Below are 26,171 nucleotides of genomic sequence, written 5' to 3'. Positions count from 1 at the left end.
TAAAGTTGTTTCTGTAAACGCGGGGGTTACACACGTGATGCAGATGGATAAACGCGTGCACGTACACGAGAATCGTCTATATACAGAGACTGTGGCGAGGCAGCGAACGCGCGAATCCAGGCGACGCGGTAACCCGTATTAGGGTCACGTGCAGATTTGCCACAGCTAGAGCCTATCTTATGCGTCCCACGTACACTCATCTCGGAATCAGAAAGCCGTCATAAACGATGCAAGGGATATATCTTCCTTCAGCCTGGTCAAAATTCAGAACCGTGAAATCTCGCGTCATACACCCGTGAAAATAGTTCGTCAGCCATGGTTCTGAAGCGCGTCTACGAATCGAGAGGCGACATTTTTTGGCTTCAAACGTTTCTCCGGTGACATACCCAGTGCGTCCTATACCGTGTCCGTAGTAAGAGCCGAGGCTCGGTTACAACTGCGATACCGTAGTTGAAGCAACGGCGAGAAAAATGTCTAAATGGATTTTGCTATGGTCTCGTACTTTTTACATACGCGATATGGTAATACGTAAATTCCGATGAACTACGAATTACCTGTGTTTGCCCAAAAATACCCGATATACTGGTAAGTAAAACTTTTATAAATTTTACGTAGATTTAGATCTTGAGTAATCGCAAAGCGTAATAAACATCGTGATACGAATTTAACGACGATAACCAGGACAGTGAACCCAGAATTACCTTCTCTAACCAGCTACTCGATACCTAAACTCAAAACACACATCACACGAACATCACACGAACCTCCTAACCTCCTCGGTCATACCTCACGCTTAACCTTCCCTCGGCTCCCAATTCCACCTGGCAAATTGGAAGCAGGTGCTCATTTGCCAGTGCTCGAAACGAGACCACCTATTCTGTTGCCGGAATCGATCGCCTCGGCATTAAACCTTATCAAGACACGGGTCATCCAGTCGTCCATTAATATCTCGTCAAATAACGTGTACACACACGTCGCGGGAGTATCAACCGGTTCGTGGGGGATCAATATTGAAAGGAATTTCCAGGAGGGCAAACTAATGTGTCGTTCGTGGAACGGCGCGAACGCAAACAGCGTCGAACGAACGAGGCGCGTTGCAGACGCGCGTAATTTCCAACGATAGCGTCGCCACGCGGCCATTAGACGCCAACTGAGTGACGCCGTAGTAATCGCGAACGATAGACGCCCGATCAATTAGACACTCGAGTAATTTGCTACTCTATCTATCGCTGTCGCACTCGCCCGCCTATCTCGCTCTATCCATCTCGCCTTGTTTGCCACGACGAAACGCGAATCGGATGTGCCCATCCGTCCAGACGTTTCCGGGCACGTTCGTTGAGCCCGCGCGCGGATATCGACGCATCCTCCCTGAAAGCGGACCAACCCGATATTGACTTTCGTTTCAATATTCAGTTTCTTGAATAAAACAACAGCCGACCGCTGGTCTGCTCCATATACCGACGACATCCTCCGTCAGTTCGCTTTAATCATCTTCGTATGATTGTCTTTCCGTTTTGTGCAGCTTTATGGCTTTGACGTGTTCACGTGTCGTCGCGTTTGATGAAGCTCGAACGACGCATACGGCTGAGGCAATTGCTTCGGATATCCTATATCGAGCGATAAGGGATAAGACGAAAAGAAACGACCGTGTTTGGAAAAATTTCTGCCGAGTTGAATAAATCGCAGACGCTAATTTTGCATATGATTAAGGGTAGGTAGAAGAAATTCGTGTTGTTTAGAGATGTTAGTACACGAAACTTGAATATAACGGGCTGACGATAATGGGTTCAAATTAATTTTCTTCCGTCAACTATCGACCACGTCGAGATAAAATTATACGGACCGAGTACTTCGTACAATTATCTCGCATCTTCAAATAATACGATCTTAATCCTACTGGAATGAAACGTTTTCGAACCAACGAGTTCCCTTATTATGAAATTAGCAAACCAGACCGCAAAAAGCCAAGACATGTCTAACGTTTACAGGTGCAAAATGTCTCAGGAACGGAAAATAAATTCTCAGAAGGATATTAACGATCCTTAATGGCCCCCTCCGATACGTCTTCTCGCATACGGAAAAAGTTCAATCGTACAGCTTGCAAGTTTGAGGGGATATCGCGCGCCGTACAACTATTTTGCAAAGTGCAGCTGCTTCGTTTCGCGAATCGTAAGTTCCCGGGACTCTTGTTAATTTGATGAAGTGGAGGACGATGGTAGGAGGTATCGCTGTTACCCTCGATCTGCATCGATCCCTTGTGTCGGTTGGGAAGAAAGGGACCAGGATAACGATGGGGGAAGCGTTAAGGGAGTTGAAAAGTTGTCTGAAAATCGCTCGTGCCTCGATGACGCGGAAAAAACGGCTTGAAAACTTTGTCGAGAATCGTTACCCTTATTTCTTCTGTCCTTTCGTCGAACCGATAGCTTGTGCAAAGCGTTTCGATGTTTTTAATATACAGCCGCGTTTATATATATCTTGCAACTAAATGTACGTTCTTGGATGGTCACAAATAATTCACAAATTTAAGTCGATTAAAGTCAACGAATATCGATGAATTTAAAATGTCACTATCGTTCCGCGTCTGTCAAATGTCTGCGAAGCTCGGAGGCTCGTTAGACATTCATAAAGCTTCTAATATTTCGAAATTAATATTTTATATGGGAACCATAACTGGGTACAGGAGGTCGAGAAATAGAGCAAACAGGTTGAACGATGATCCGGAGAAATATGGAATCTATTTTATGAACCTACGTGAAAGATTTAATTTACTCGTCTAAACCTGAATCTTCGAAATTTCGTCGATTGAAATAATAATATGCGAAATGGCGATTTCTCTTTATTTGAGAAGTAATGTAGCGGAAATTTAAGAATATTTTGTCACGCGGAATTGCTCTCAACTCTTTTGAAATGTTGTAATTTTAATAAACATCAACAGCGAAATTTCGTTCTAGGAATTTTAAAGCTTTTATTAAAAATGATACGTACGTAAAAAAAGTGATTTTTTTTTTACGAATATTGACTATACCGAAAGTCAGAATGGGATATAGTATCAAGGTATGACTGATATGTATGATTGGAGCCAGAGACAAGTAATCATAGGAGCACTCGATCATGTTTGAACCAGGACGTTGTCATGGCCGCGTCAATATACGTCAGAGAAAATTGCTTTTATTTTAATTGAATTTTCAAAAAAATAGGTATCACGCGCCGTGTAATCAGGTTACACTATAAAGGACTCTTCTATCAAATGCATCCGCAACATTTTATAGAAACATCGGGAACGTTTAATTTTCAGCTTATACACATCGTAGATCAATGAAAATATAAAAGAAGTGTTTTATATCGTTTCGCGAGATAGAATACTACGTAGTACAAACATAATTCTTATACATAAATTTTCGCGTTAGTCTTAAGAATCAGTCGAAAGAATATCCGGCCGTTTGAAAATTTTATCTACCAAATATATATAAATAAAAATATAAAAGCCAATGGATGATAAGATACAATAAAAACGATGAAAAGATCTCGGAATAATAACAATCTGTTATAAACTTTTAAAACAAAATTAAAGCGTTACAACTGCAGTGAACCATTAGACAGATTACACGCAGCCTCGCTAGATAAACGACCTGCATTAGTAAACCACGAAGGAATTCCTTTTTAGCAAAATAACACCGGCAGAAAACAGATAAATCAGCAATAGGTGATCGTTTCTCTTTGAAACGAATCAAACGACGATATAATTTTATCACGAAATAAATTCAAATTACATCTTCGTCAAATCCGAAACTTACGATCGTAGATATCTGTACAAAATTATTCTAATTTTCAATTCGTATCTACTATAAGGATCTAAATTCTCACACACAGTCGAATCGCAATAAATTAAACCGACTGTTACTGGGATCACGGGAAACGATATGTTTAAGTAACTCATATTGCCCCTGATAGTAATTCACCAAAGTCCCCAGAAACTCCCTAGCATGCCGGGTAATCCCGAAACAAAGCAGCGACACCACGTGTCCCCTTCAGAATCGTTCGGTGCCAAGACGGTATCCAAAAGTTTTGCAGGTTACTGTACGAGGCAGGCTGTGCACAGACGGCGTGTCACGTATCAGTGTGTTAGGTAGAAGTGCGCTGTTGCGAAACGTTCCGCGCCTGAGCACGGTAATGCAAGTTTGAGCGCGGGCCTATACAGGACACGTCGCCTGGAATACCGGTATACTGGCGTGGCAACGCTCCGTGGATCTGTTTTGCGCGGCAATAAGAACAATTATGATAATAATTGAATGGTTAACGGTGGCACGGCAAGAAATTCCTACTCGAACTTCGCCGACTGTCGTCTCGCTAATACTTTACTTATTAGATTGCTAGACGTCGCGGCCGCTAATGGAAAACGTGCAATTGAGTTGGCTCGATGCTGATGGAATCTAGCTGGGCGTGTTGTTACGTCTCTGCAACTTAGTTCCGAAGCAGCACGTTTCTTTGTTACGTTCATTCGCGGGGAAATCGAAATAGCGCGTGGAATTCTTTTATTTGATGGAAATGGAAATTTAAATGGTTACTTCACTTTAGGTTACGTTGCCGGCTATAATGAAGGATCTTTCGTTCCTCTGCGGAGTGGATAACGTATGGAACCACTTTATTCGCTTCTTTATGGGAAAATAGGAACGCTACGAAGAATTCTTTTATTTGGCAGAAATAGAAGTTTAAGTGAAAATCTCAATGTTAGGCAGAGTCCTCGGGTACGATTTATGGTTTCTCTTCGATCTCGCCAGTCTATCTCCTTTCGTAGCGATATTTCGTTTAGTTTAATTATTCGAGAAATTCCCGCAAGTTCCATTGCTCGAGATTCTCGAGAGTAATTTCTAGAAAGCAACGAGCGTAGAATGGATGAAACGTTTCTTCAAAACAGTGGACTTCAAAGGTACAGAATTCCTGGATTATGTGGGATGAAAATCGAGACCCTTGAAGATCATCCGTATAGATCGTGTATACTGTATACACTGATTGCAGGCACGTCTATCAATTATGCACGTACGTATCCACAACGACGCGGCAGAGATCACATATCGAATGGTGCACAGTGGCAGCGTTCAATCGCATGCCACAGTCGTGTCGATATGCCTGTGTAATCCATGCATTCTGCCAGAGGCACAAACGTGCCGGGTCTTTTCATCCTCGGAGAACGATATTTCCAGCTGACTTGTAGACGTGGCTAAGACTCTCGCACAGCTCACACGCTATATCGCGGTAATTTCGTCCAAGAGAAACTAACGTCAGCGGATTTGAAACTTTAGTCGATCGTTCGCCTTTGAAATTTTCACTAATTCGTCTCGAGGTTCATAACAACGACGAAAAACTGATTTCTAATTTCATATTACAAAACGTTCAAAAAATCGCCGACTTCCTGGCAGTTTTCTAAATAGAAACAGCCGAACTTGAACCAAAATACACAGACGAAAAGTTTCATCGATATGTCTCAGGGTTAGCTGATTCGGCACGCGTAGATCGGCGGGAATATAAAATATATAAGTAGGGCAACATAGATTCGCTAGTTGTATGCGAGGAATCAAAATTTTCTAGCCGCTAACTTTTAACGAATCGAGTTTCCCGCCAATCGTCTAAGGTTGGAGGACTTCCGTACTCTGTCTCTCTTTCACCCTCGATATCTGCAATCTTCGCCTTTGACAGACTGAGTAACTCGGCACGACTAAGAGCGTTGCCAATTTACATACACGGTTATCGCAAAACAACTTTCCTCCGCAACGTTCAACGTAACAACTTGGAAACTGGTCGTCGCCAACTTTATGGCGGTTTTCCTCAAAAACACGTGCCTAGAAACATGTAGTAGACGAGAGTAGAAAAAAAAAAAGAAAAAGGAAAAGAAAAGAATTAATGAAAAAGCACGGAGGGTGAAATAAAAATGTCTAACATCTGAAGAATAAGTGGAATTTTCTCGAGAATGTGTTAGAAAAATGAGAGTGGATCATTAAAACGGAGTAACGAGTTGCTCCTTTGTCCTCGTGCGAGTTTACGATTCGTTTTAGCGAAATAACTGCTTTACGCGCGGCGTTCTGTGGCTCGAAGTGCGGTCAAGTTATTGAAACGCACAAGGGAAGCGTGATTTTTGAGATTTTTGTTGCAAGATTGTCGGTGACATAGATTTCAGTCGAGCTGCGGTTTGTTTGAAAGGATCGCGTTGCACGGCCTTCGACCTATCTCAACCTCGAGCAACGCGTTTCATTCTTCGTTATGATTCGACAAGAAAGACTTTCGCTTGCAATTTTTAATTACGTTATTTTAACGAGATTTTCAACGGAGTTATATGTGCGTTGTAAAAGATGTCAGGATTCGTACATTATACGTATTGTTATTTTGAAAATATATAAAAGGAATCTAATTTTCTTTAAGCTTTAAAAGAAATGTAAAACAGCGAATTTAATTTAAGTTCACTGGAGAAACGAGAGAAAGACTGAAAGAGAATATCGAGTAAACATCTTCCGAGGGGTCTACAAAGAAATCCAACGCCACGTTCATTCTATATATGTACGTGAGAATCGAACGACTATCTTCTTCGCCATTTTCAATAAATATAGGAATAATCGCGCGCGCATGTTTGCACCATTCTCGAGAGCGTTAACGCTTCAGATTTACAGCGAAAAGGATTTCTTGACTGTTTCCATGCCGCTGCAAACGACGAAACTCTTCCGCGTCTTACCAGTTGCCAACAATGGAAATCGTTCCATGACCTGCATTATACCCATAACACAGATTTACGATGCATACCGCGTCCCCTGCAATATTTGCGGCGAATTTGTCATTTCGGCCGCTGCGGTTATTACTTTCTCGTTGTTGCTGGTCACGGTGATATCCACCGCTGTACTAAACAGGGGAAAACGAATCTGTGCAAACGATCGCAACGTGTCGCCTGTCGTTAGTGTCCTTAAAAGAAACTTTAATACGATTCGATTGATCTGGTTCGTTCTCGAGAGTCGTTGAAATAATCCGAATTATCTGACAAAATTGTTCTATAAGTAGTTACGTGCATGTTGTAAATCATAAAAACGACAAATTCGAAATTCCGCTCATAATACGCGATAAAGCAACAAAACGCACGCGGTACGCAAAAATATCCAGAGTGAAATATTCATCGTAACATTCCGCTAGCTTCGACAAATCTTTATTTAACTTCCATCTCTTCTCTTTTCTTCGCGAAAATATAAATTTACACAAACGTCCCTGGCCTAACTGTAACACATTATTTTTCTTTCTCATTTTCGAATGTAACTTTGCTATGCGCAGACATTACAACGTATTACGTGTCTATATAATATCGCATAGCCTGTGCTTAATTCTGCACGAACTTTCGTTTAGCCCGGTAATTAACCTCGCATTCTCATTCCACGAAACCGTATACCGTGATCATTCGTTTACCATCGACGCTTACGAACGCGATACCGCGTCTCGCCTCGCTAGGGAAAATGGCGTCGTTTCCGGTGCTCAAAAACTCAACTGCGCGCGTTATTCTCCGATTACTATCGCGTGTTAAGTGTTAAATAATTTTTTTCACTCTTTTCCCACGCGTGCTCCACGCAGTCGGCCAGCTTGTTTAATTGGGACAATCATCATCGAACGATTTTTTTTTCACCGAGGACGATTCGCTTGTTCCGGTCAAACACACGCGAGCGAGCTCAAACGAGCACAAACGACCGGCGCACACGTTTTTTTCCGCCGCTACAACCAGATGAAACGAAATATCGAAGTTCCTCGTTTAATTTAACTAACTTGTTGGGATGTGCGAAACACCCCCTCCCCCTCCCCCTATCTACCTCGTTCATTCCTTTTTCTATCTACAGGGTGTTAAAGAAAGAGGAAACTATGTTTATACGTTATGATTCTTGATACCGAAAGGTCGTTTGAGGCTTATTTTTCAAATCGCAAACAGTTTAATTATATATTTTGAATAGTATTTTGGTTAACCAAGAACAATTTGCTATTCGTGATACCGTGTTGCAACTAGAGAAGTGACTGAGAAGAAAAGTAGCACAGAAACTGCAGACATCCAGACACTGGCGAAAGTTCAGGTAGAGAAGCGTCGTTTCAGGCTCGTTTGCCAAGCTACATACAGTTTAACACCCTGTATACACGTTTCTTTCAATTTTCCGCACTTTTCTGTTTTCTTCTTTTTTTTCGATAGGAAGAGGGATATTTCTGTTTTATTTCGCTCGTATTATGCGTTCGACGTTTCCGAACAAGGGTACTCTCTCGCTTTATCGATCGACACGCGGTATTTTCCATCCCTCCCTTTACCCCTCCACAGAGGTTCGTCGGATCGACGGTTCTTTATTTGTAAAAATGAATTTATTAAACTTCGAAAAAAGTGCCGATACCACTCGTCGTTATCTAACCCGCCGGCGGCGGCTTCTTCCTGCGATTTCAAACTCGCAAAAACACCATGATACTCGTAGAATGTGTGCGAGTGCAGAGGCTTGCTTGCTTGGTATTTTTTCTTTTTTTTTTGTGTGTGTGGAAATGGTATCTTGGTAATGCATTGTTCATTCTACCTGATAGAATTTGGTTATAATAGAAACTGGTTCGGTGTAATTGGGCATTTGTGCCTGTCACGGTATAAGTTTGTGGGGAAATTGCGGTGGCAGAAGTTGATAATCGTGACAAATTGGTCGTGATGTGGGTTATGCAAAACGTAAGAAGGTTACGTTTGTAAGAAGGATTTTTATTCGATACGAAATGATAACGAAGATTAGAAAATTCTTCTTCAAATTGTATTTATATATATAAAATGTATGCTTCGCGATTTTACGTGTCATCATTCTTTTCGCAAGTTTCTCGCTTCGTTTGGTTAACCGTATCTGATTTTGTACGGCGTAAAGTTTATGTAGGGCGTGCATTCTTCTTGCTCTTTGTTTTATATAGAGTTGTGTTTTAAAGCGCGGTTAAGATGTAAAGGGGAAGTCTTGTAACCCCACAGGGGAGGCGATAAACTACTACTACCACTACTGTTACTAAATTACTCTATAAATGTTAAAAAGTTCTCGAAATTATAAATACGCAGAGAATTTACTTAATCCTTGTTGAAACTGAATTGAAAATTCGCAAAATTCGTTCGCGATACACATTCTACGATACTAAAATAAATACAGAAACGAGAGATCCGTGCTCGTCTGGTTCTTCGTGGACGATGAAGGATACAGGACGGTATATTCGTCGTCGGTGGCCGTCGTCCATTATACACGTTACACTGACAGTCTAATATCGTCCCGGGAGGCTGCAGGATTAACTTGAAATTTAATGGGTTTTCGAATTGCCATGGGAAGAGAGTCATTTGCGAGGGAGGTGTTGGGGGCGCAGGGATTTATGGGGGTTGCAGCCCTCTTGAAAAAATAGAAATAAATATATCGCTATCGGAGGCTTAATGGGTTATTAATTAAAAGCGTAGCTTCTGAAGCTTTTCACGGCGCTACGTGTTTGTTATATAATAAATCGGCCTTTGCCACCTTGATTTATGGCTATTTAAGCTACATTCGTTCGAAAGGACACGCTTTCCAAGTTATTTATATCGTATTTTATATTGCGATTAATTCGTGCCGATATCCGTTCTCTTTTACCATGTTCTCCAAATAAATTATTTATTAATAATGTTCTATAGAAAAGTTTATTACTCGATCGGCAAAACTCCATCTCTCGACTCATCGGTACGAAAAAACGGATTTAAAGTTGAAATTTGTAAGTTTACCCAGATTCTTTGTTGAACTCGGGCTGCTTCTTACGTTTCAAGTTTATCTTTTCATAATTTAAATATCCATCTCTGTTAAATCGGTATACACGAGACTGGAAAAGTTCTGCGGTATTTTAAAGTTCTTTCGAAGTGAAACGGATTTTCCCTGCAGCGGCCCACGATTTTTCATCTTCAATTTCATCTTCGAATGCACGCGTGCATTTATTTTCTTTGATAATGACCACGGGGAAAATGGGAACGTAGTTAAACGAAGATATAGGATAAAAAAGGGAGAATATGAAAATTTTATTAAGAGATCTGCAATTTCCGCGATAGATTCGTACCTTCTGAATCAATTATCAACGCCTAAGCGATCGCGCATTAAAGTACCCGCCAGTTCTATACCTAAATAATTGAATATTTGAATATTCTTTAATGGATATTTGAATATCAAGCTATCCAAATATCAGAATTTTCCGATATTCAATAAGTAAATACATATCTCAATGTTAAAATATTCAAAGGTATACATACAAAATACCAACAAAATATTATCAATGGTTCGTTAATGGTAAATTATTACCTCGTTTGAATTATTTAAAAGAAGAGAAAAAAGATAAGAACAGCGACTATTTCCGCGAACAGTCTGTGCAGGTTTCAGTTTACTCAAGGTCCATTACATTTTCCACGGGCCGTCGATATTTCATAGGGTCGACTATACACGAGCGCGCAACACCGAAATAGAATGTACTAATGTTCTTCCACGAGGTTGAAACCTTTGTAAATGCGCGGAAGCAAGAAATCAGGAAACACTAGGCGGAGCTTGTTAACAGGAACTTCTTTGAAACTTTCTGTTCGACGTTTGAACGTCTCTCTAAATTAGTGAGCTTCGGAAACGTGACTAATAAAAAGCGGTAATAATATAGCAGTTTACTTCGCGTTTCTACATCTTCAACCTTGTATGCGATTCGTTTCTAGAACCAGTCGGATATCCTGTTTCACTCCTTTAAGCTCGACCAACTTGATGCAAAATCGAAGAAGGAATTACGAATCTATCAGCTTGCAATTAACGTCTAATATTCCCTATTTAATCACGTAATTTGTATTTTCTCACTGGTATAATATTTACTTATTCTTTCGTCTCGTATCATGTCGTATAATATCTTTACATCTCATCGATGTAAATTTTTCTAACCACGCGAAGAAGTTTCTCGATGTAGAAAATTAAAATATAATATGAAATTCAATGTGATTGGATTTAATTACTCGTATAATACGTTTCGTCGCTGTTACTACGATGCTATTGTACCGATACCATGCTAGTGGTATTACCAATTTTTACTTTACGCTAACAAATCTTTACGTTACACCTTTCATCGTGCAACTATCCTAAATTTCGAATAGACTCTCGCTAAAATGCAAAAGAGTAATATCGATTTCTCGAAAATTCTCGTGTAAAATGCTTTGAAATGTTGGCGAGCCGTGGCGCATGGCCTTCGGAGGCGCCTGGAGGAGCGCACGGCCCTGCTCCAACAAAGTGTAAGTACGCAGGTAGGAACAAATTGCTTTTTGCGAGTGACGCTACACGCGTGTATGCCCGTTCATAAAGCATGTATAATAAACACGGTTCTGACGTCGCTGCGCTTGCGTGTGTTCCAACGGAGTCCAACGGGTAGTGGGGATGGGGTGGTTTCGCATCGATCCTTCAGCTTTATCCGTGTTACCGGCCCGTACAGTGGAAGGTCCTTCATTTGTACAACCTTGGTCATCCTTCGTCGCTGAATGTCAGCCCTCCTCGCAGACGGATGGCTTTTCCTACGTCTCCACCTTTGTCCGCCACCCCTATCTGATCTTCCCTGATCGCACCACCTACCCGTGGTTTTACGTTTCAATAAGTTTCTTCCACCGTGTCATTTTGGTTCGCACCGACATTCTTTTGTTAGAGATTTCGCTAGGTGACTGTTTTACGACGGAGAATTCGTTTATCGATATTTGTATTTTTAATTTAGACTTGGACTAATTCTCAGGAGGAAAATGTTTTAAGACGTGAAAGGTCGGGCTAGTTCGATTTTGTTGTAACTTTCTTTCCAATTTAACTTCCACTTTACCGATCTTCTTTATTTCAACATCGAGGCAAAGAATAAATTCATCCACACTTTACTCTTAATTAGGAAGTGGAAGATTTCACTTCCAAATTTTTACTTTTATCAGCTTCAACCGTAGTTTTCCTAAGATTAGTTAAGGATTCTCGCTAGCTCAAACGCTCCTGTCGAACGAAAAGTTCGCTTATTAACGGCTCTATGTATTATCTTTAATTGAAAAATATCCGAGAATAGATTCCATCGTGAAATACCGGATTGCACGATGGTTTCTTTCGCGCAACCTAAACCTGACCGATCCCGTTAGAGTCATCTGTGACCCGGTCGAGGGTTAAAGACCCGCGTTTCAACCGTTGCGTTTGGTATCGTATAACCGTTCTTTCGAGATCAATTGATATCGATCGCGTCTCCCGTTGCAGATACATGTAAAAATGCACGGTATCCGATTCGCATCGCGCATCCTATTGTTGCATCGTATTCGTCTACGTCCGGATGTTAACAAGATTCAACCATAAGGTATTCCGTGGACGAAGGCGTGGATTTTCCTCGCGAATTTCTCCATTTCACGGGCGATTTGTCCACGAGCGTGCGAGGTCACTACGCGACGACTTTTTAAATCTCGTCTGACGTCTCGCCAGCCCCTTCCTCCGGCATCCTTGCCGATTTTACCGTCGCAAACTGATCCTAGATGCCGTAAATCGCTCGTTGTTAGTTCCGCCACATACAGAATCGTTCGTCCACCGAGTTGTCTTCGCGTTGAGAAGCCTTGGTAGTTGGGAAGTTATATCGAATGGGACCTGTGACCGAATTCTTTCCAGTATACTCGGAGTGGTAGCGAGTTATTTCGTTGGCAGAAAATGATCGTGAAATGGGTGTCGTTGGTTAAAAGTGCCCCGACATTTGTCTATTTTTCGTAGGATGCCATTTTGCCACGGTGGACTTCTTCTTTAATGATACTGATTATCGTTCCAAGATATTGCGGAATATTATTGCGATGTTGGTGTAGATTAATTTATCTGCTTGTATAACACATAATAGATTAGATTTAGATCAGGTAAATATTCGCTTCGTTCGTTAAATATTATAACGTCGTTGTAAGATTTTTAGAAATTTTTATATCCAGCTATACGCACTGTTTATATTTGTATTATGTATGTAGTATATTTTTATTTGCTATGTATATGCTTGCTTTGTACTCAGCCGGTTAATAACAATAACGATAATAATAATGTATGATATACTTATTACTGTGTTGCGTTATATCGATATCGTATATATTATTGCTTATTTTGTGTATCTTGTAAAATTCTCCATAATCCAATTTTTTCTTTTATCGCTAACGCTAAACGTCGCTGAAAGTTTCAAAAGTGCAAAATTTTTGTACCAAATACCGTGAAGCACGTTCGTGTAGGAATTTTCGTTCCTAATAATAGCCGTCTATAAATGTGAAAAATAAGTCGAGAAATTCGATGATCGGCGACATTCTGGTAAAACACGTAGAACTATGCTTTTTTTTCGTTTTATTAGCAAAGTGGCGGCCATGCATAGCAGCCGAGGAAGTTCGGGAAAAGTCGCTAGCCATTCGTCTGCCGGTGTCGGTGCTTTCGGTCAGCTTTAAAACTTCTTCGGTGATAGTTTGTCGAACACCGTGAGAACAAGCGAAGGATGCTCGAGTTTCCAACCCCTCTGGTCTCGCCTCCTGGAAAAACGGATAAATTAATTGCTTCCGTGTTCGAACGTGCCGGTGTCACTTCGTGTCGTGCGATAATACCCAGTCGGTTATTGTTGATATTTGAAAAATCGACGTTCTTTGAATATCGAAGCTTCCAGAGATATTTCCATCGATGAAGTTATACGTCAGAGCTGATATTGAAATAAAAAGACTGTTATTTTTTCAACAGCGAAAAATAAGTAGAAATAAGATACTCGACTGACGAGTGTCCTTTGAATATGGAAGCGTCGATCGACGAATTTCGGTGAAATATCAAAGTTAATACTTATACGAAGAAATCGTTACATTTAACATCTTTTCCAGACAAAAATATTTAACAACTTTAGGAGTTATAGGTCTATACGTATGCAGCGTTGAAAGAAAGATGTACATACTGTTGCTTGGCATAATTCCAGTTATCCCGGTAGCAAATATAGAATAGAAAGCAAAGACGTATGATTAGTCGATAAGGTCATGACTATGATTCCGACCGAAGTAAACGAAAGTCGATCAATTTCTACGAAATCTTCCAGAATTCCGAATACAGATAAAATGCTTGAACGATCCTTCTTCCATTGCACTTTATTCGTGAAAATGCGTCCGTTGCCAGGCAATTACAGAGCTTTAGAAATTTTTAACGCGACGCACAATCAGCTGGATCGTCTGAACCGAGAGTCGGAAGTGGGCAACGGGTCCATTATCATGGCGAAAAGTTAAATGAATTATCTTTTCAGACGGTGGTTGCCTTTATAGGCTGTTCGAGGGTCATTATAACGGGAGCTTGGCGAGATATAATCCGAAGATGCAAAACGCGGAAAAGTTGGTAAAACTGACGTTCCGGTAATTAGATTCAACGGCGCAAAAGGGCAACCGCGCTGCTTGACAGCGGAAAACTTGCTCCGATCCATTTCAATGAGCGATTATAAAATCCGTCTGCGGCTCTATATACAGAGAAACTTCCGGCCCCTGGCACCGTCCCGTATTTTGCAATTATTATTTTCATTTACATAGTAACCGGCCTGTCCTTTGCCCTTTTTCTCTGACAGAGTAACATTACTCTTCTTTTTTCTCCTCTTTTCTCTCTCGTCGATCGTTCGATTACAAATAGATCTGGCGAAGGAGACCGACGTTTAACCGTCCCTTTCGCCACGCGATGGGGTAGACAAACGACGCAGATTAATCGCAATTTGCGTGTATGCGAATGAAAGAACATATCCATCGATAGAATGTTGTAGAAATATCTACGTTTCTTAATTTCATTACACAAATACACGCGAATGATATTCCATTCTCAAATGACGTATGCCCGCAAGTTCGTTTATCTCGAGTAAACGACGCGAATCGAATGGCACATATCTAAGATAGATATAAAACAGAGTATTTCCATCGAAGGTGATGAGATTCGTGAAAAATCAGTCGATCGATGTAACCGAAATTTTGTAAACAGAGAAAATATCTATCCACGATTCTCTTTTCCACTTTTACTAAACGAATCCCTCGGAAGACTTTCATCAGTGGCGATATCACCACGTCTCGTTCCATCTTAAAACCATATCGTCTGACGACGTAAGCTTGCGTCGAAAAATCGTTATACACCAAGTCCCTCATGAATCGTTTGATCACGGCTATTGGATGGCTTGGTAAAATGAAGGAAGCACCTTTGACTCCAAAACCTTCCCTCTCCTAACCCACCCTGTCTTAAAAGGGTTTTGATATGATAGCCCTCTCGCAAACCCATAAACCATTAGACGCGATACATAATTATTCACGCTTCATTTCGTTTTCCCATTTCCTAGCCACGTCATAGAAAGGAAATCGGGGACTAGCTTCAACGATAGCATCAAGTTCGGTATGTACATCTTTCATAAGTATCACGACACTCGCGAATCAAGAATCAGCGAACGAAGGATCGCTGGAACGAGAAATTAGTAGGATATTTTCAAAACCTTCGACGATTATTGGGGTTTGTCTTTGATCTAGAAAAGGGAAATTTTCGATGGTCCCCGTTGAATGGTCAGGCACTGCCATTCGTACCAAGTTCGAAGTTGCTTTTACGAGAGAGTGGCTATCGGAAAGTATTTCCACATAATCGTCTTTTCCAATGAAACGCATCGAAGACGAATAATACAAATTTCTTCGAAATACTCATCGGTATACCGATTACAGTGTTACATGTTTGTAGTTGCATTATACGCGAGTGATACGAAGAACGTACTTGGATCTAATCGAATAGCTAAATGGCGCGCTCTGGTACTTGCTTTTTGTAGCCACTATAGATTCGGCTCTAGTTAAAACTACATCATTGCTTCTTCTTTCGAGTACTCGGCAGATGCAACTATAGTTGGCTTCGAAGCTACTTGTAATATGCTTGATCCCATGGCTACCGGGGTTGTCCTACGTTAGCAGGGGGAGAAGGGTGGCGAACGAGAGGGAACAGAGAAAAAGAGGATGATCACGTTGCAGGGGTGGGTGGAAGGCTGGCTGCGCTTGTCCGCAGGCTTGTTTCTGCGCTTTGAGCATGCATTCTGTCGTGCCGCGAACATGGGCGAGTTAACCAGCTCGCGACTATCGCGAAAATAACGCCGTGGAAATCCGCTTGAGCGGAAACGGGTCGTCATTCCATCGATCCAATCTGCCCTCCCCTCCTCCACTTCATCCCTCCTCCTCATCCCTGTATTTCTTCTTCTTCCTCCTTTTTTTATTATTTCTATCCATCCCTTTTGATCTTTTTTCGTTCTTCTTTCCTCGATCTCTGCTGGCTAGAGAGCTCGGCCTTCGCGTTTTCGGCCCGAGGAAAATCCGGCTACGAAGCGAAGCTACTTGATTTATATCGCGATAGCTTGTTTGCGTACAAATATATTCCTGATGGAAATCGGCCGCTTTGACTCGCGCCTGGTGCTCTTCGCGATTTTAGGGTAATTTCATCAGCTTTCATGTTGGACAAATTTTCGTCCGTTTGTTTCTTCGACTGTTTCTTTTCTTTTTCATTTTGAATTTGTTGAGATATGTGTGATTTTCTATGCTGCACTGAATCAAATGCGTAGTAGAGATGCTTGTATGCGAGTGTCGGTGTGTGGAGGTATGCGTGTGCACGGCGTCCCGAAAAACAGATGACTGTAAACTAGTCAGTCGGTTAAGAGTCGGGTATGGAAGAAAGTGCTGAGGCGCGTGCAAGTATGTATCGATGAATATATAAGGAATCGTCCATGAAATAAATATATTACTATTTTAATGTGAATCGTTAGTGTAAATTTAGTGTTCCTATAACATTATCTTGGCTCCAAAGATCCACAATTCTCAACGGAATTGCAATAGGATTTTCCTTCGGCAGATCTTCATCAATAACGCGAGAACAATTCTTCCGCTAGGGAATTTTTGTTTTCTTGGTTACCGATCCAATGTACCATTCGTATAACTCTTTCCTGCTTGCATTAAGAAACGTCGTCTTCTTTATGTAAAATGCGTTTTATGTCGTATTTTCGTACACGCATATTTATCCTTAACGTATATTTACATATTTTTTTTTAGGAAAGTAGAAAAATTTATTTCACGTACAAGTACTTGGAGATAACCGCTGACAATAAAAGTTTCGATAAAATATATTATTCTTTGATGGCTTTGAAATGCTTACAACCCTTCGATTTTTTGCGCAGCGTGTGCGGTTTTACGTGAAAAATCATGTTGAAATAAAAATTCAACAAGAATATCAACATGCTCCTAGCTGGAGAAACTTAAGAGAGCAGAAAAGTATATTTTCAAAAATTTACAATTTTCATCGAATTTTATCGGAATTTTGAAACAATGTTCCATATATATTACTCTTTGCTAATGTCACTGATATCATCCTTCCTGTACAACACAATGACCGCTACAGTGTTCGTTGGAAATGTTCAATTTGTAGGATTTTTAATGGAATAATGCAAGTTTCGTTGTATTATTCTCAAAATCTAATCGAACTAGTTTCAGTTTCTAGAAAATCTCTATCTAATGTATTTAATTAAAAAAAATAGCCTAGGAAGCGCTATTTAAAAATTCCAAGTTATTTTGTAGCCGTTGTATGTTAAGGATCCGCGAGACACATTTCACTATTTGTCTAGATGTCTGGAAAACGTGCTTTCTGTCTTTACAACGGTTCTCATCCGTGTCCCATCGACGTGTCGATGACCCAAATCGGAATTTATTAGAGCACGGGGTATGGAGGTTATCGGAGAAAAATGGAGAAGCGTCGCGAGATCGTGTCTAGCCATAAGTAGCGATCCCAGATAGGGGGTGGGCCATAGGAGCCGGCTTGCATAAGATATCTCCAACCTCTATGCATCCTTGTACATGTACACACGCGTTCATAAGTATTAGCACGTTTACTCGTATCGTATGAAACGCGATATTCCATCTACATTATCAAGTAAACGATTGATCGATCAGGATTTTTCACTCGCGTTAAATAACGATTCCAAGTATACGATGGAAGTTGGTAGAAACTTTGTTTTGCGAGAGTCAGAGCAAATTATTAACGGATTACTGATATTTATGATAATATAACAATACATTTCCACCAAAGTTCTACTTTTCTTAATACGTTTCGGAAAGTATAAATTTCGACAAAAATTCACGGTCTGACCATAAACTAGGATATAAAATCGTGTTTTACAATGTCAGAGCGACCATGTTGCGAGCGTTACATCCGACTGTCAAAACGCGTTGCCATCTAAAAAAGTGGGAAAATTTGATCAGGATCGTTTTTATCACGAACCTTTAAATTTTTTACGAGCTTAATCGTTTTTCATCGATCGCTCGAATTCGCTCGATTTTTCGTAAATGTTCAAATACTTATGAACGGGGGTGTACACGGGGGGTCGTGTGTATCCACGAGCATTTCCATTCTGTCGTGTACACGTGGCGGCATAGTGTGCACAACGGAGATAGGGGAATGTAGTGCACCGATGTGCCGCGGCCCCGGCATGGAATTATTCGTGTACAGATAACTCGACTTAACGACATCTAGAAGCGATACTTCAACGCACCGAGCATGGAAAATTGCGCTGATAATGCCTGCATACGTTCTTGTTATTTCGCAACCCGCCGCCGTACCTACGCGTCGATTTATCAGTATACGTGTAATTTGAATTTCGACCAAGACACGATCTTCTCCAAGAGCAGAGAAAGATCAAGAACGGTCCGACTTATCCGCAAATCTATATTTTTATAAATATATGGCATATTATAAAAAGTACCGCGCTTTCTATATTCTTTATACGTTTTTCTCTTTACGTTATGCGCGTCTCGTGTATTTTTGTATCTTAAAAGTTCCCATAGATGCATAAAATTCGCGGTCCAGTTATAATTCCTGCATGCTGCGACGTGTTTCCGTATCTTCGAAAAACGCATTACGTTCTTACGATAATGGACGAAAAACCGTTTTATAGTTAAAATCGCGATGCAATGACTCGGGGCGTCGTGAGATATAAAATACAATTAAAAAAAAAGACACGAATGTTCGTTTTATCGGACAATTGGAAATTACATCAAAGTTGCTGTGTGAACTTGTTGCTGATTGCACACGTAGGATCTTGTAAAGACAATTACGACGATTTTCATGGTGCCAGGGGGAAAGCAGATTGCGACACTTTGCACAGAACGGGCGATATTAATATACACGGGCTGTATTAGCGGCTTGCATGAAATTTGAGTCAGGTATTAATCATATCCCAGAGCTTCCATACTAATTTGCTGATACCGATGAATCGCATTAAACATCCCTAGTACAATAAATTTCTAATACAATCGACGGTGTGTTACATGAACCACTGAACCGATTAAAGTTCCCTGTACATGTGCAATATTCGCGAATTAGAACGGTTAAATGAGTGCCTCGTCAGCCTTTGCCCGATTATTAACTGGCCCAGAACAAACCGTTAGTGTAAACGCGTGCGCCACCGTATTTCTAACTTTGAAAGAAAAACTACGAAAACAGGGAAAAATGTGGAAGAAAGATATTAATACACTCTGACTTCGTAATTAGCAATTTCACTCGCATATTTAGTAGGCGATCAGAGAGCCTGAGAATTCGGAAAATTACGAAAACGTCTATTTTTTGTTTCTCGGAAGTTTAACTTTGTAACGATATAAGAAATCACGGTGCAGCGAATCTGTAAGAAGAATGAGAGTGACGCGAACGCGTTTAGGATAAACGTTGGGATATTAAAATTCGTACGACACTTTGGGATGCTCGCGAATAAAGTTTGGTTGGTCTGGTTGGTAATAGCAGCCGGCCACGGTGGCTCGTAAAAGATGTTATAAAATTCTAGTAAGGAGTTATGCGTGTGTCTAAAAAGCGTTATTAGGTCGACTTTATAGCGGCAGAGCTAGACTATCGAAGGAAGTTCTGCCCGGTAGCGTTTCTTTAAACTTACTTTCGGCGTGCTCGCCTGTGCAAACGTGTTCGCAAACTCAATCGGGAATTCTCAATGCACAGTAGACACCTTTAAGGAGAAATTGGCGTGCTGTTGAAGCCTCTTAGCGCGTCTACGTGCCCCGATGAATCGGGCCTTTCTTAAATATCGTCGGACGCCTGCCGTCTACTAAATCTACCGAACGCGATCGATTTTCCAACCTTGGAAAATCTATCGAAGCGTACGGACAATGATGATAATAATAATAACAAAGACGATTTCATTTACGGTTAGAAAATTATAGTTTATCGTGTAGTTATCACGCCACCGATAAACTTAGATTTAATTCGTTGTACAGGTATCCGAGTTGCGATACAAGTCGGAATTATAGCGCTTCGAAATTAAATTTCTAGACTCGAGTATTTTATGCTTGTTAGAATTTAATCTTGAAATTAAGATTAATAAACTGTGGAAGACACAATGTTTGTATTGAAACAATACTATATGATTTTTATTAAACAAAGTTATAGTAAAATACAAGTAAATGTTATGAATGTTGACAGTTGGCTAGTTATTCTCAGACTGACTAAGTGATCCATGGCCCTTGAAAAGATTTTGAATCCCCACTCTCTATGCAGTAATGAGTGTGACCTATGTGGATGTCTTTGTGGCGGCACGTGTCACGGAACCTTCCAGCAGCTTCGCGATGCAAAGCGCTATGCCGTCAAAGCGCGACACCGACGTGCCGAATGTTCCGTCCATATCCTTATACTTCTTCCGCCGAATTCTCGGAAGAGCATGCACGCGCTAGCAGCCGCGGTACATCTAACGAACGCACGCTAGTGGAGATAGCGCTGGGCAACGAAGGGAAGAATCCGATCGATCGATCACCTCATCTGTACGCGATTAATATCGTTGTATTCCAACAATGCCTAAAAATGGTATCGTACGCGCAATAAGATACGTCATTGACACGCGTTAGTCGAGTTTTAAGCGGCCTCTCTAAGCTGCCGGATAGTCAGCCATCAGGAAATGTTTAAACCTGTCCAACAACCTCGCAAACCGACCAGCGAAATTGCAGAGTCCTCTCTTGTTGCCTTGTGAACTCTGCGAAAGTTAAAAAGACGATTACCGTGGAGCAATATAAATGTTAGAAAAAGAGCGTCCCGCGGTCGTAACTCTTCAATGCCAGTCCTCCTTCGCCATGATAAAAGGCCCGTATAAAATATCGCTATGTCATTGAAGTTATCTTTTCTATCCGTTGTTTTTTCGCAAATGTCTCAAAACGCGACACTTTCCTCCTGGAGATTAAGAAATCGAATCTTTCGAATATTCGAAAAGTTGGTGTAGTATATGTATCTTCCAGCGAAGATAAAGGTCGGTTGATTCGTGAAATATATTTTTTAAACTGAATTTTTAAAACTGCTTCGCGATCTTCCGATAGAGAAGCGACCAATAATTGCTTTATATCGTTATTAATAGCTCGTTACATTATACGCGTACTGAAAGAACACGTTGCGCGAATTCCATTACCGAGTTGAACAAAAGGAATTCTACAAAAACAATGCATCGTTTATCGCGCAAAACGTAGGTGAAAAAAAAAAGCGTGACAAGGAAACAAGGTATCATTGTTCAAGCTGTGATATTGGTTTACGCTTTTCTTGTTTCAATCCCTACATTGTATCCTGTTTTATACATAACCAATCGTGTCTTTAGAGACGAACGTAACTTTTTTACGTTGAATTTTCGTAGGGATTAAATGTTGCTTTCCTATCCATCTTTATTTATTCACGTTTCATACGTATATTACAACAACTAATTTCTCTGTTCTTTCAAAGAACAAAAACGATAAATTTCCTACTTAAAACTAACAATGGTGCGTCGCTTTTTGAGAAATTGTGCCGGGCAACGGCAATTTTCTGCGCGTCCACTTTGTCACTTCGGCGTCACGAATCGTATCGTAAGGCGAGTGGTTAGTATTATCCGCGATCGGACGATATTAATTAACTACGAACAGTTAAATTCCGATGGCGCTTTTCGAAAAACTGCGCCGGAAAAGGCACTCTGCGCGTCCTTTGTCGCGAACGTTGCCTCTCCCGAAGCATTGTGGCATCGTGGGGTGGGGTGGGGATATGGCGCGTCGGGGGTAACACGCATGCGCGGAGTACAGGGTTGGTCGCGTTGCCTGCCGACTCTCCGACCCGGCGTCGTCGCCAGTTATCGGCGAACCGCGATTCGATCCTCGTCGTTTCGAGCCGCGCTAACGACGAGATGTAAACGCGACTCGATAAAGTTTTCTCGTACACGACGTTGCTCTCGTAAACGTGGCGTGTCGGCTATACACGCGTGTTCACTCGTTACACAGGACCATATTTTCTCGTGGTGCGAACGAAAACCCTTGGATTTCGATATTATTATAAAATATACTCATCGCGAAAGGTGTTGTGTGTGCTACGATCATTTCTATTCGTTTTTCTTTTTCTTTTTGTTTTGGAGCAAACTTGTTGTCTTTGGTTTTATTCGGTGGTGACATTTAGGACATCGAGGTGTACGATTCGAAAGGAGCGTGTGGTGGACGACGGTGGAAAGCACGAACTGCAGTTAGGTAAGTTTATTTATGATTTTGAACGATTCTGATGAATGGAACACGCACGGTGTCTATAGTGCTTTTCGTATGAAAGCATTTCACGCGTCGGCACGTTTTAATAGGGAAAACGCGAATCGAGATATTCGATTTAGATAATTTAAATTACGCGATTGAATGAGAATTGGGGATTGTTATTCCAACCTCGATGATCGTCAAACGTGTTGTCAGGATCGCGATCTTAAACAACACGTTCCTATATACATAAACGTCGCTCGGTTTTACTTTCTAGTCGTAAACATACTGTTGATGTATTTTTTATCCCGATGTAGATTGCGTTTGAATTAGCTTTATGTACGGATATGGCGATAGATATATACACGTTGTTTTCGTGTCTCTTGTACAACTAATTGTAAGCCGAGTTCCTTTCTTACCTCTCTGTTTACAAATTGAAACGCGAGGCGTATGAACGCGTCGCGGTAAGAACACAACTATGACGTTGTCGTACTCGTACATAAAGCTACCCCGAATTTGAAAAATAGCTCAAGAATATTTACTGAACGGCGGCGGCTACGGTGTAGGAAAAAGTTGTGCAGCGCGATTATTTTAACGTATTTACAAATTTTAGAAATAGGCACGCTCGCTCGGATAATTAATTAAATAAAAATTAGGAATTTATGTGCGTGTATTGTAATAGTTGTATACGTTGTAATATCGACGGACGACTTATTTCTCGAGAGAGATAATTCGGGAAATGTGCAACTCGAAGCGTCGAGTAATTGAAATTGTCACATTTTTCGTAATTTCGTTCGACGATTAGCGTGTCAAAGGATTGACAGAGGAATTTACAGAATAATTTTACGGAGGATAGAGGAAACGTTCGATAGGTTGGATAGTTAACGATTTAAAAGATCAAGTTTTTAAATGAGTATCAGGGACGTAGGATTTTAGGAAGCGATTTATTAGGGAACAATCGTATTATGCAATTACTACGTTCGTTTCATCGACAGAAGCGATTGTTGTCGTCAGTTTTCTTAATCAGAACGCTTAATTCCAGCGGTACAATAGCTTTAACCTTCGCGACGGCCCTTGAACTCGATCCGATCCAAGCATCGTTGTTTACTCCCCAAATTCGCATAGAATGTACGTAAATCGAGCCCTCAGGCACTATTACAACTTTTCGGCAAAATTTCATTGATAGCCACAGACTCTTCTATTCTCCTTCGCTCCTTTTTATCCTCTTTTGTCTTAAAACATCGGCTCAGGCCCGTGATAGATTATTCTCCAATCAGTACGTATAAAAACTTTATTTCGCTCGAATTTTCAATTTCAAATTTTCGCCTCGACTTATAAAATCGAAATATATATGTATAATAGATATGTACCGTAATATTTCGTATTGAGTTTTTAAAATGAAACGTAAAATAACGACGTTAGTTGCTATAGGAATACACTTTTGTTTAAATAATTATTTGTATTTCATAATTATCACACACACTATTTATTTAAACGATTGTAATATAAATTCTATTTACTACTTCCTTTCTTACATTATCTTAAATGAAATAAATTTGTAAAATAGATTATTTTAATGCTTGTTATGTAATTTTATGTACTGACGATAAAAAATGTTTATGGGGCAAAGGGTTGATATTAATATATTTCATTTATTACCGTGAAACAACTTTTTACGCAAAAAAAGATCGTAAAAGATTCTTGCTACCCTTGCTCGAATTAAGGGTTGCTTTACACCGTTCACTGCACTATACTTGAAGCATCATCAAGCCTACGCAGCTACGTTTGAAACCGTAAACGCTAACCAGCCTACGTTTGTTGGAATACGTAGAATGTAGGGAAGACTACGCGCGTATGTTATCGTAGAATAACTTTGTCGCAAAAATTTGAATCTTAAAATACGTTTGCTGCCTTCGTGTAAATCGAAGATCGTTCTATAGTTATTCTTGTATACAGTACGTTGCATTCTACTTCGAGCTGCAGGACAAACTTCCTGAATTGTAAACGCTATTTTCCTTGAAATACATAAAATCTACGCAACGATCAAGCGCACTAGATGTTTTTCCTTTCTATTGTCGTATCGAAACTTCGTCGTATGTTCGAGTTCCGAAGCCATATTTAGCAACGTAAACAGTAACCAGTCTGTTTTTCCTTGGAAACGCAAGAAACAAGTTAACGATATTGTACAAATGCCTTTCACATAAGCGATGCACCTGCTTTAATTTCAATATTATTATTATAACAGTTAATATTGAAAAATGCCTTTTTCGCGAAATCGAATCGTGAAATATCTCCGTTACCTTCGTTCCAATTAACCTATTGATCTAATGTAATTTTGAGAGTTGGTTGCATTCTATCACCGAGCTTATTTTTCTCTCAATATATAAGATCGATGACGACAAACGCCTATTAAAATACTTAGAAACAATTTGTCTTTGAATGTCGGAAAATAGGGGTGGCAACTTGACGATTTAACGTAATCAGTATTCAGTATTATGGAAAAACACTCTTCCACCCAAACTTGGGCTCTGAAATACACCTGTTACACTTACTCGAGCCAATAATAATCGTTGTATCATGATCCTTAGGGTCCGTCGCACCCTACTTTAAGTCTCAAGAACCGCTCGAGCTCTGACATCGCAAATACTAATTTTTATATATTTTTTTTTTTTAATACTTATCCTCCACGGAATCCGAAATTTCTCGAATTATAAAAACATTCGCAGAAAACGGGTTGACCTTACTCGGTCGGATAGATTTACTCGGTCGTGAGCCGCTACGTCGATTCCGAGCTCGTTAACCAGCAACGTTATTGTTCTAAGGGGAGCACTAATTATGAAACGGGGTGATACTTACGCCGGGTTTGGTAGTGGTTCTATCGCCGAGAGTCGATGAACGCTAATGTTTCGAGCGTGTTTCTGGGCGCCGCGTGTGCAGTCGAACCTCGGCGAAGCATAGTTCGCCGAGATATAGGCGAGTTGTGGCATCGGTATGGCTGATATTACCAGGCCGGTAATGTACTGGCCGTCCCGTGCGCGCTGCGGCATTTCTCAAAACTTTGAAGCGGTCTGTGGTTACAGTTTGAATTGCTTCATTAGATCTTACTTGTACGGAACTAAAGCCATCCGGTTCAATCCAAACGATGCAACGTTTCCTACCCTCTATTCCTCTTCCTATCTTTCTCTCATCTGTCTGTCTGGCTGTCTGGGTTACTAACTACCTTTGTGAGATTTCCTACTGGCATCGGTTTCGATTTTCGCCAGAGCAAAGGCCTCTTCGTTTGTGATTGCCACAGGATCCACTGGATGTTCGTTGAATAGCTAGTTCTCGTGTTAGCGTGTGTAGCCTATTCGCAAACGAATTACAGTGCGATTGTATCTGAGGATTTTTTCTCTTGGAGGAAAGTAGGGCTTCTTAATTGGGAATTTGGAACAGGATGAATGACTCGGTACGGAAGATTTTAAGGGACGAACACGGGGGTAAATTTTAGTTAAAAATAGAGAGAAATAACGATGTCAAAGGAAGCATGTAATCATGGTACTAGTTACGGGCTAGTAGAGTTTCTGTGAATGTGTGTCGGAAGAGAACCGAAAAGTATATCTACCTGTTATTGTTATTCACGTTGATCACGAGG

General features: G+C 40.7%; 1 protein-coding gene across 7 annotated transcripts in view; it reads left to right on the top strand.

Moving 5' to 3' along the window:
- The window catches only part of LOC138188465 (uncharacterized), a 377,221-nt gene that overhangs the window by 33,092 nt on the left and 317,958 nt on the right, over positions 1–26,171 (top strand). For 5 of the 7 annotated variants that reach the window (XM_069130262.1, XM_069130257.1, XM_069130261.1 and 2 more), the window contains exon 1: positions 22,148–22,543. The exons of the other annotated variants lie outside the window; for them this stretch is intronic. The gene's annotated coding sequence lies outside the window, so the exon portion shown is untranslated. Of the gene's footprint in view, positions 1–22,147; positions 22,544–26,171 lie in introns of those variants that run through there. 7 annotated transcript variants of the gene reach the window in all.

The sequence above is a fragment of the Bombus flavifrons genome, chromosome 16 (assembly GCF_040668555.2).
Source record: "Bombus flavifrons isolate JBK064 chromosome 16, iyBomFlav1_principal, whole genome shotgun sequence".
Taxonomy (NCBI): domain Eukaryota; kingdom Metazoa; phylum Arthropoda; class Insecta; order Hymenoptera; family Apidae; genus Bombus; species Bombus flavifrons.
Note: the sequence above shows the minus strand (reverse complement) of the source record. Positions and strands in the feature narration are given on the sequence as shown.